Raw genomic sequence first — 9829 nt, 5'->3', positions numbered from 1 at the left:
TCTGAAACCAAAAACAGCAGAAAACAGCAACTGGCTCTTCGGCATCTTGTCAATAGGTTAGTGCCGGAAAATGCATAAATATGACATAAAGTGTGTATAAAACATATGAGTATCATCATAAAAGTAGCATAGAACATAAGAAATTATAGATACGTTTGAGACGTATCACATCCCCAAATAGAGGATGCTCTGCCGGTGCCCCATACACCCTATTTGGAGACCGCCTGTGGAGATGCTCTAATAGTTCAGCTTGGATTGCTCAAGAAGCTGCCGGCGACAGAGCCATAACCTGCATCGCCCACCTTGAGAAATCGTCTTAGACTAGCCACAATGGGAGTATCATAAGTAGTATCATGCATGCCATGTTGGCAAAAATCTGACGTGGCACACCAATTTATGAGGTGAGAGATGAGAGTGGTATCATAATATGATACGGTATCATAGCACGTAAAACTAAAAAACTTAATGGCAAATACATCATGTACACACATTTACATTGAGATTCTACAAAACATTAAATATGATGATACTATGATACTATCTTATGATACTATGCATTGTGGGGTTAGTATCATAAACTAATATCATGTGTATGATACTAATGTATGATACTTCTCATTGTGACTAGTTTTATATCATGTAGTATGAGCTTGAGAAACCATAGGCTGTCGTGGCGAGTACACGTCTTCCCTTGGATAAACAACAATAAAGGCCCGAGCGAAATGACATTAAACGAAACGGGCAGTTGACTGTTTTCGAGCGTTCAGTAGCAACCCTGATGCCTGGAGAATTCTATTCGGTAGCGCAGAACTAGCTAGTTACTCACTTGGCGGCTCATTGTCATATGTCACTTTTGCCAAGCAGTTGTAGGTGTAAAGAATACTTTTTTTTATAGAAAATGTAGCTTTGTTCATTTGTACCCCTAGTATCTATGTCTCTGCATAATTCTAGTCTAAGAGACTCTCCACACGCGTTTCCCAAACCGTCTTACAAACGGCGCCAGATCGAGTGTTTAGGGATATGTTTCGTTCATACCGCGTTTAGACCGCGTACCCCAAACGCGCCCCTAAAACTTAAAAATTAATTTTAATAGATAGGAGAAAACTCTGTACTAATATTTAAATCGGTGCAACATAAACAAATTACATATAAAAACTTCAAAAAACATAATCAAATCACATATTTTTTTAAACTACTACTTCTTCTTCTTTGATGGCCCAGCCTCGTCGTTCTCATCACGGTGGCGCTTCCTGCTCGTCACCTCTTCCGAAGAGGCGGTGTCGATCGACGCGTCGGAGGAACTTGTGTCCTCCTCGTCATCGACGGTGCTCGCCGGCTGCGTCTTGGCTGTGGAGCCCCGGACTTACCAGTCCAGAACTCCTGTTATGCATACAATTTCACGATCCCAAGATCATTCCATCGTGAATACATAATCGAACTAATATCAGATTACATCATCCATTACAGTACCGAATTTAAATATTACGGAGTCTTACATCATAGGCCATCAAGGCCGTAGTTCACCAAACGGCAGTGGAAACAACTTCACTCCAAAAGCGGTGGAGCCTGATACGTCTCCGACGTATCGATAATTTCTTATGTTCCATGCCACATTATTGATGATATCTACATGTTTTATGCACACTTTATGTCATATTTATGCGTTTTCCGGAACTAACCTATTGACGAGATGCCGAAGGGCCAGTTGTTGTTTTCTGCTGTTTTTGGTTTCAGAAATCCTAGTAAGGAAATATTCTCGGAATCGGACGAAATCAACGCCCAGCATCTTAGAATCCCCGGAAGCATCCAGAACACCCGAGAGCCGCCAGAGGGGGGCCACAGGGGCCCCAGATGATAGGCCGGCGCGGCCCTGGCCCTGGCCGCGCCGCCTTATGGTGTCGTCGCCTCGTTGATCTTCTGACGCCGCCTCTTCGCCTATTTAAGCCCCCTCGACCTAAAACCTCGATACGAAAAAGCCACGGAACGAGAAACCTTCCAGAGCCGCCGCCATCGCGAAGCCAAGATCTGGGGGACAGGACTCTCTGTTCCGGCACGCCGCCGGGACGGGGAAGTGCCCCCGGAAGGCTTCTCCATCGACACCACCGCCATCTTCATCACCGCTGCTGTCTCCCATGAGGAGGGAGTAGTTCTCCATCGAGGCTCGGGGCTGTACCGGTAGCTATGTGGTTCATCTCTCTCCTATGTACTTCAATACAATAATCTCATGAGCTGCCTTACATGATTGAGATTCATATGATGATGCTTGTAATCTAGATGTCGTTATGCTAGTCAAGTGAATTTTACTTATGTGATCTCCGGAGACTCCTTGTCCCACGTGTGTAAAGGTGACAGTGTGTGCACCGTGTGGGTCTCTTAGGCTATATTTCACAGAATACTTATTCACTGTTATGAATGGCATAGTGAAGTGCTTATTTATATCTCTTTATGATTGCAATGTGTTTTGTATCACAATTTATCTGTGTGCTACTCTAGTGATGTTATTAAAGTAGTTTATTCCTCCTGCGCGGTGTAATGGTGACAGTGTGTGCATCCGTGTTAGTACTTGGCGTAGGCTATGATTATGATCTCTTGTAGATTATAAAGTTAACTATTACTATGATGGTATTGATATGATCTATGCCTCCTTTCGTAGCGTGAAGGTGACAGTGTGCATGCTACGTTAGTACTTGGTTTAGTTGTGCTGATCTATCTTACACTCTAAGGTTATTTAAATATGAACATTGAATATTGTGGAGCTTGTTAACTCCGGCATTGAGGGTTCGTGTAATCCTACGCAATGGTGTTCATCATCCAACAAGAGGGTGTAGAGTATGCATTTATCTATTCTGTTATGTGATCAAAGTTGAGAGTGTCCACTAGTGAAAGTGTAATCCCTAGGCCTTGTTCCTAAATACTGCTATCGCTGCTTGTTTACTGTTTTACTGCGTTACTACTGCTGCGTTACTACTGCTTGTTTACTGTCCTGGGCAAAGCACTTTTCTGGTGCCGTTGCTACTACTTATTTATACCACCTGTATTTCACTATCTCTTCGCCGAACTAGTGCACCTATTAGGTGTGTTGGGGACACAAGAGACTTCTTGCTTTGTGGTTGCAGGGTTGCATGAGAGGGATATCTTTGACCTCTTTCTCCCTGAGTTCGATAAACCTTGGGTGATCCACTTAAGGGAAACTTGCTGCTGTTCTACAAACCTCTGCTCTTGGAGGCCCAACACTGTCTACAGGAAAAGGAGGGGGCGTAGACATCAAGCTATTTTCTGGCGCCGTTGCCGGGGAGGAAAGGTAAAAGGCACTCATACTCCGGTTCTAGGTAACAGTACTTTTCTGGTGCCATTGTGTTTGTGCTCGAAGCTATTTCCTTTAGATCCTGCAATTGCATCTTTTTGTTTCTTGTTTACACAAGTTAGGCATAATGGAAAACAACAAAAATATGAGAGATCTTTATGAACTTTATCTTGAATTAGGACATGATGTGTTTGAAGAGAGAATTAAAAAACCCATGGAACTTTATATGCATGCTAATGGGAATGTTATTAATATGAATGCTTTGAACACTATTGTTGCTAATGCTATGGAAAATTCTAAGCTTGGGGAAGCTGGTTTTGATGAGCATGATCTTTTTAGTCCCCCAAGTATTGAGGAGAAAATTTACTTTGATGATACTTTGCCTCCTATTTATGATGATTATAATGATAGTAGTCTTTTGTTGCCACCTGTTATGGAGGATGAATTTAATTATGATTACAACATGCCTCCTATATTTGATGATAGCTACTTTGTTGAATTTGCTCCCACTATTACTACTAAAATTGATTATGCTTGTGTGGAGAGTAATAATTTTATGCATGAGACTCATGATAAGAATGCTTTATGTGATAGTTATATTGTTGAGTTTGCTCATGATACTACTGAAAGTTATTATGAGAGAGGAAAATATGGTTGTAGAAATTTTCATGTTACTAAAATACCTCTCTATGTGCTGAAATTTTTGAAGTTACACTTGTTTTATCTTTCTATGCTTGTCACTTTGCTCTTCATGAACTTGTTTATTTACAAGATTCCTTTTCATAGGAAGCATGTTAGGCTTAAATTTGTTTTGAATTTGCCTCTTGATGCTCTCTTTTGGTTCAAATACTATTTCTTGCGAGTGCATCATTAAAACTGCTGAGCCCATCTTAATGGCTATAAAGTAAGAACTTCTTGGGAGATAACCCATGTGTTATTTTGCTACAGTACTTTGTTTTTATTTTGTGTCTTGGAAGTTATTTACTACTGTAGAAACCTCTCCTTATCGTAGTTTTGTGTTTTGTTGTGCCAAGTAAAGTCGTTGATAGTAAGGTTCATACTAGATTTGGATTACTGCGCAGAAACAGATTTCTTTGCTGTCACGAATCTGGGCAAAATTCTCTGTAGGTAACTCAGAAAATTATGCCAATTTACGTGAGTGATCCTCAGATATGTACGCAACTTTCATTTAATTTGAGCATTTTCATTTGAGCAAGTCTGGTGCCTCAATAAAATTCGTCTTTACGGACTGTTCTGTTTTGACAGATTCTGCCTTTTATTTCGCATTGCCTCTTTTGCTATGTGGGATGGATTTCTTTGTTCCATTAACTTCCAGTAGCTTTAGGCAATGTCCAGAAGTGTTAAGAATGATTGTGTCACCTCTGAACATGTGAATTTTTGATTATGCACTAACCCTCTAATGAGTTGTTTTGAGTTTGGTGTGGAGGAAGTTTTCAAGGGTCAAGAGAGGAGGATGATATACTACGATCAAGAAGAGTAAAAAGTCTAAGCTTGGGGATGCCCCGGTGGTTCATCCCTGCATATTTCAAGAAGACTCAAGCATCTAAGCTTGGGGATGCCCAAGGCATCCCCTTCTTCATCAACAAATTATCAGGTTCTTTCTCTTGAAACTATATTTTTATTCGGTCACATCTTATGTACTTTACTTGGAGCGTCTGTATGTTTCTTGTTTTTGTTTTTGTTTGAATAAATACTTGTGTGGGAGAGAGACACGCTCCGCTGGTTCGTATGAACATATGTGTTCTTAGCTTTTAATGTTCATGACGAAGGTTGAAACTGCTTCGTTAATTTGTTATATGGTTGGAATCGGGAAATGATACATGTAGTAATTGCTATAATGTCTTGGATAATGTGATACTTGGCAATTGTTGTGCTCATGATTAAACTCTTGCATCATATACTTTGCACCCATTAATGAAGAAATACATAGAGCATGCTAAAATTTGGTTTGCATAATTGGTCTCTCTAAAGTCTAGATAATTTCTAGTATTGAGTTTGAACAACAAGGAAGACGGTGTAGAGTCTTATAATGTTTACAATATATCTTTTATGTGAGTTTTGTTGCACCGCTTCATCCTTGTGTTTGCTTCAAACAACCTTGCTAGCCTAAACCTTGTATCGAGAGGGAATACTTCTCATGCATCCAAATCCTTGATCCAAACAACACTATGCCTTTTGTGTCCACCATACCTACCTACTGCATGGTATTTCCTGCCATTCCAAAGTAAATTGCTTGAGTGCTACCTTTAAATAATTCAAAATTTATCACCTCTGATTTGTGTCAATGTTTTATAGCTCATGAGGAAGTATGTGGTGTTTATCTTTCAATCTTGTTGGGCAACTTTCACCAATGGACTAGTGGCTTCATCCGCTTATCCAATAATTTTGCAAAAAGAGCTGGCAATGGGATTCCCAGTCCCAAATTAATTAACAAAAATAGACACTCCTCCATGGTATGTGATTGTTGGACGGCACCCGAAGGATTCGGTTAGCCATGGCTTGTGTAAGCAAAGGTGGGGAGGAGTGTCATCATAATAAAACTAAAATAAAAAGGCACTCCTTCATGGTATGAGATTGTTGGCAGGCACCCGAGGATTCGGTTAGCCATGGTTTGTGAAAGAAAGGTTGGAAGGAATGCCACACAAAAATAAAATAAAATGGGAGCCGCTCTTTGAAGGTTTGTCTGGTAAGGGGGTTAGAGTGCCCACTACCATTCGTTGACAACAACAAACACCTCTCAAAATTTTACTTTTATTGTTCTCTATATGTTTTCAAAATCAAAGCTCTAGCACAAATATAGCAATCGATGCTTTCCTCTTTGAAGGACCTTTCTTCTACTTTTATTGTTGAGTCAGTCCACCTATTTCTCTCCATCTCAAGAAGCAAACACTTGTGTGAACTGTGCATTGATTCCTATATACTTGCATATTGCACTTATTATATTACTTTACATTGACAATATCCATGAGATATACATGTTATAAGTTGAAAGCAACCGCTGAAACTTAATCTACCTTTGTGTTGCTTCAATACCTCTACTTTGAATTATTGTTTTATGAGTTAACTCTTATACAAGACTTATTGATGCTTGTCTTTAAGTACTATTCATGAAAAGTCTTTGCTATATGATTCATTTGTTTACTCATGTCATTTACATTGTTTTGATCGCTGCATTCATTACATATGCTTACAATAGTATGATCAAGGTTATGATGGCATGTCACTCCAGAAATTATTTTTGTTATCGTTTACCTGCTCGGGACGAGCAGAAACTAAGCTTGGGGATGCTGATACGTCTCCGACGTATCGATAATTTCTTATGTTCCATGCCACATTATTGATGATATCTACATGTTTTATGCACACTTTATGTCATATTTATGCGTTTTCCGGAACTAACCTATTGACGAGATGCCGAAGGGCCAGTTGCTGTTTTCTGCTGTTTTTGGTTTCAGAAATCCTAGTAAGGAAATATTCTCGAAATCGGACGAAATCAACGCCAGCATCTTAGAATCCCCGGAAGCATCCAGAACACCCGAGAGCCACCAGAGGGGGGCCACAGGGGCCCCAGATGATAGGCCGGCGCGGCCCAGGCCCTGGCCGTGCCGCCTTATGGTGTCGTCGCCTCGTTGACCTTCTGACGCCGCCTCTTCGCCTATTTAAGCCCCCTCGACCTAAAACCTCGATACGAAAAAGCCACGGTACGAGAAACCTTCCAGAGCCGCCGCCATCGCGAAGCCAAGATCTGGGGGGACAGGACTCTCTGTTCCGGCACGCCGCCGGGACGGGGAAGTGCCCCCAGAAGGCTTCTCCATCGACACCACCGCCATCTTCATCACCGCTGCTGTCTCCCATGAGGAGGGAGTAGTTCTCCATCGAGGCTCGGGGCTGTACCGGTAGCTATGTGGTTCATCTCTCTCCTATGTACTTCAATACAATAATCTCATGAGCTGCCTTACATGATTGAGATTCATATGATGATGCTTGTAATCTAGATGTCGTTATGCTAGTCATGTGAATTTTACTTATGTAATCTCCGGAGACTCCTTGTCCCACGTGTGTAAAGGTGACAGTGTGTGCACCGTGTGGGTCTCTTAGGCTATATTTCACAGAATACTTATTCACTGTTATGAATGGCATAGTGAAGTGCTTATTTATATCTCTTTATGATTGCAATGTGTTTTGTATCACAATTTATCTGTGTGCTACTCTAGTGATGTTATTAAAGTAGTTTATTCCTCCTGCACGGTGTAATGGTGACAGTGTGTGCATCCGTGTTAGTACTTGGCGTAGGCTATGATTATGATCTCTTGTAGATTATGAAGTTAACTATTGCTATGATGGTATTGATGTGATCTATGCCTCCTTTCGTAGCGTGAAGGTGACAGTGTGCATGCTACGTTAGTACTTGGTTTAGTTGTGTTGATCTATCTTACACTCTAAGGTTATTTAAATATGAACATTGAATATTGTGGAGCTTGTTAACTCCGGCATTGAGGGTTCGTGTAATCCTACGCAATGGTGTTCATCATCCAACAAGAGGGTGTAGAGTATGCATTTATCTATTCTGTTATGTGATCAAAGTTGAGAGTGTCCACTAGTGAAAGTGTAATCCCTAGGCCTTGTTCCTAAATACTGCTATCGCTGCTTGTTTATTGTTTTACTGCGTTACTACTGCTGTGTTACTACTGCTTGTTTACTGTCCTGGGCAAAGCACTTTTCTGGTGCCGTTGCTACTACTTATTTATACCACCTGTATTTCACTATCTCTTCGCCGAACTAGTGCACCTATTAGGTGTGTTGGGGACACAAGAGACTTCTTGCTTTGTGGTTGCAGGGTTGCATGAGAGGGATATCTTTGACCTCTTCCTCCCTGAGTTCGATAAACCTTGGGTGATCCACTTAAGGGAAACTTGCTGCTGTTCTACAAACCTCTGCTCTTGGAGGCCCAACACTGTCTACAGGAAAAGGAGGGGGCGTAGACATCAGAGCCCAAGTCAGGCCTTTACCCAACAGGCGGCTGACTGGGAGAGCGTCCTAGTTCGCGTCCTCGGCGTCGTACTCCTCTTCGTCGAAGTACTCTTCTTCAAAGTCTGGTCAGGTAGATAACCAGGACAACAATGCCAGTGAGTACTTTTGAATGTACTCGCAAACCACCTTTAGAGGGAAATAAAGGATATGCAATATGGCAGTAGCAAGGAACATGCACTAACTAAGGCGACAAGGAGCGAGAGGTGGTTCCTCCCGAGAGTTTGACATAGCCATCACTTTGTTGAAAACTTTTTGTAAACACTTTTATTTTGCGGACTAACAGGTATGGGTAACCCTTTTCTTATTTTCGGCCATCCCAAATGGCCATCATTTTTCCCACTTTCCACCGTACCTCGCAGGTATCTTTCCACCAGTCCCACTGGCGTCTCTTTCCCAAAAAGAATTATTTAAGAAAACACTTTTGTAAATCTAAAACTTTCCTTTAATGCCAAGCAGCTTCCATTCCCACGTCCATAACCGCGGACACGGCTATTCGAATAGTTTTACACTCTGCAGAGGTTGTACACTTTCCCCACAAGATCCGAATACTCATCGTGTGGGCATCATCCCTGCATAAACAACCTATGCCACGACAAGTACCCGATCGTAGTTTTTCGCCTGCTCGCCTTAGCCTAGGACATGCCGCCTTGAGTTGTACCTCCCAACACTAGAGTCCGAGGGGTCGTTTACCCAGGAGTAGCAAGTTCCCCGACCAGCTCGACCCTCTGGAATGCCGCGACCAACTGCAGGGCATTATTCAATGGGAGCTCATAGGTTGTACCCCGCGTACCTAAACAGGCAAATGGGTTGCGTCCCTTCTCATGGGAAGAACCCCGGTCGAAGCGTCCCTGGTCGGACTGCCACTACATTTGCAGGACCCAAACTAAGGTGAGACAAGCTACTACGCTACGCCCCGTCCCACACAAGGGTAATGTGGTTGTACTGGCTAGGTCCGGCTAGGTACTCAGTCACCAAAGTTTTTCGAAAACAGTTTTCTCCACTTGCCTCCAGCAACTTTTTTTCCCGAAAATCTTTCCTTTCATAAACTCCTCCTTGGGCAGGGCTACCCCATTCCAAGGTTTTTCAAAAACTTTATTTTCAGAAAACATTTCCATAATCATTTTTCCAGGCTCCCAGCCTATAGTCCAATTCTCCTTCGAAAAATGGCGACAAGGATGATAAGGTGATAAGCACCATATCACTAATAGAGAGGTGATCTGTAGGTACCAACGAGGGCTGCACCCTAAGGGTGGAATAATAAAACTGCGGGTGGCACTAACCACCGACAAAACAAAATAGAAGACATGCACTTTTTATAAAACCTGTAATAATGCATGAACAAGATATATTTAGGATCAGAGATGCATCAAGAGGTGGCTTGCCTTGCTCAGCAAAGTGTCCCTGGTTGTCCTCTCCAAAGTCCCCAATGTCACCTTCTCCTTCGTCTCCGGCGGCGTTCGAATCTATCGTCGC

The sequence above is a fragment of the Lolium perenne genome, chromosome 1 (genome assembly GCF_019359855.2).
Source record: "Lolium perenne isolate Kyuss_39 chromosome 1, Kyuss_2.0, whole genome shotgun sequence".
Taxonomy (NCBI): Eukaryota; Viridiplantae; Streptophyta; class Magnoliopsida; order Poales; family Poaceae; genus Lolium; species Lolium perenne.
This window is presented reverse-complemented; position numbering follows the sequence as displayed.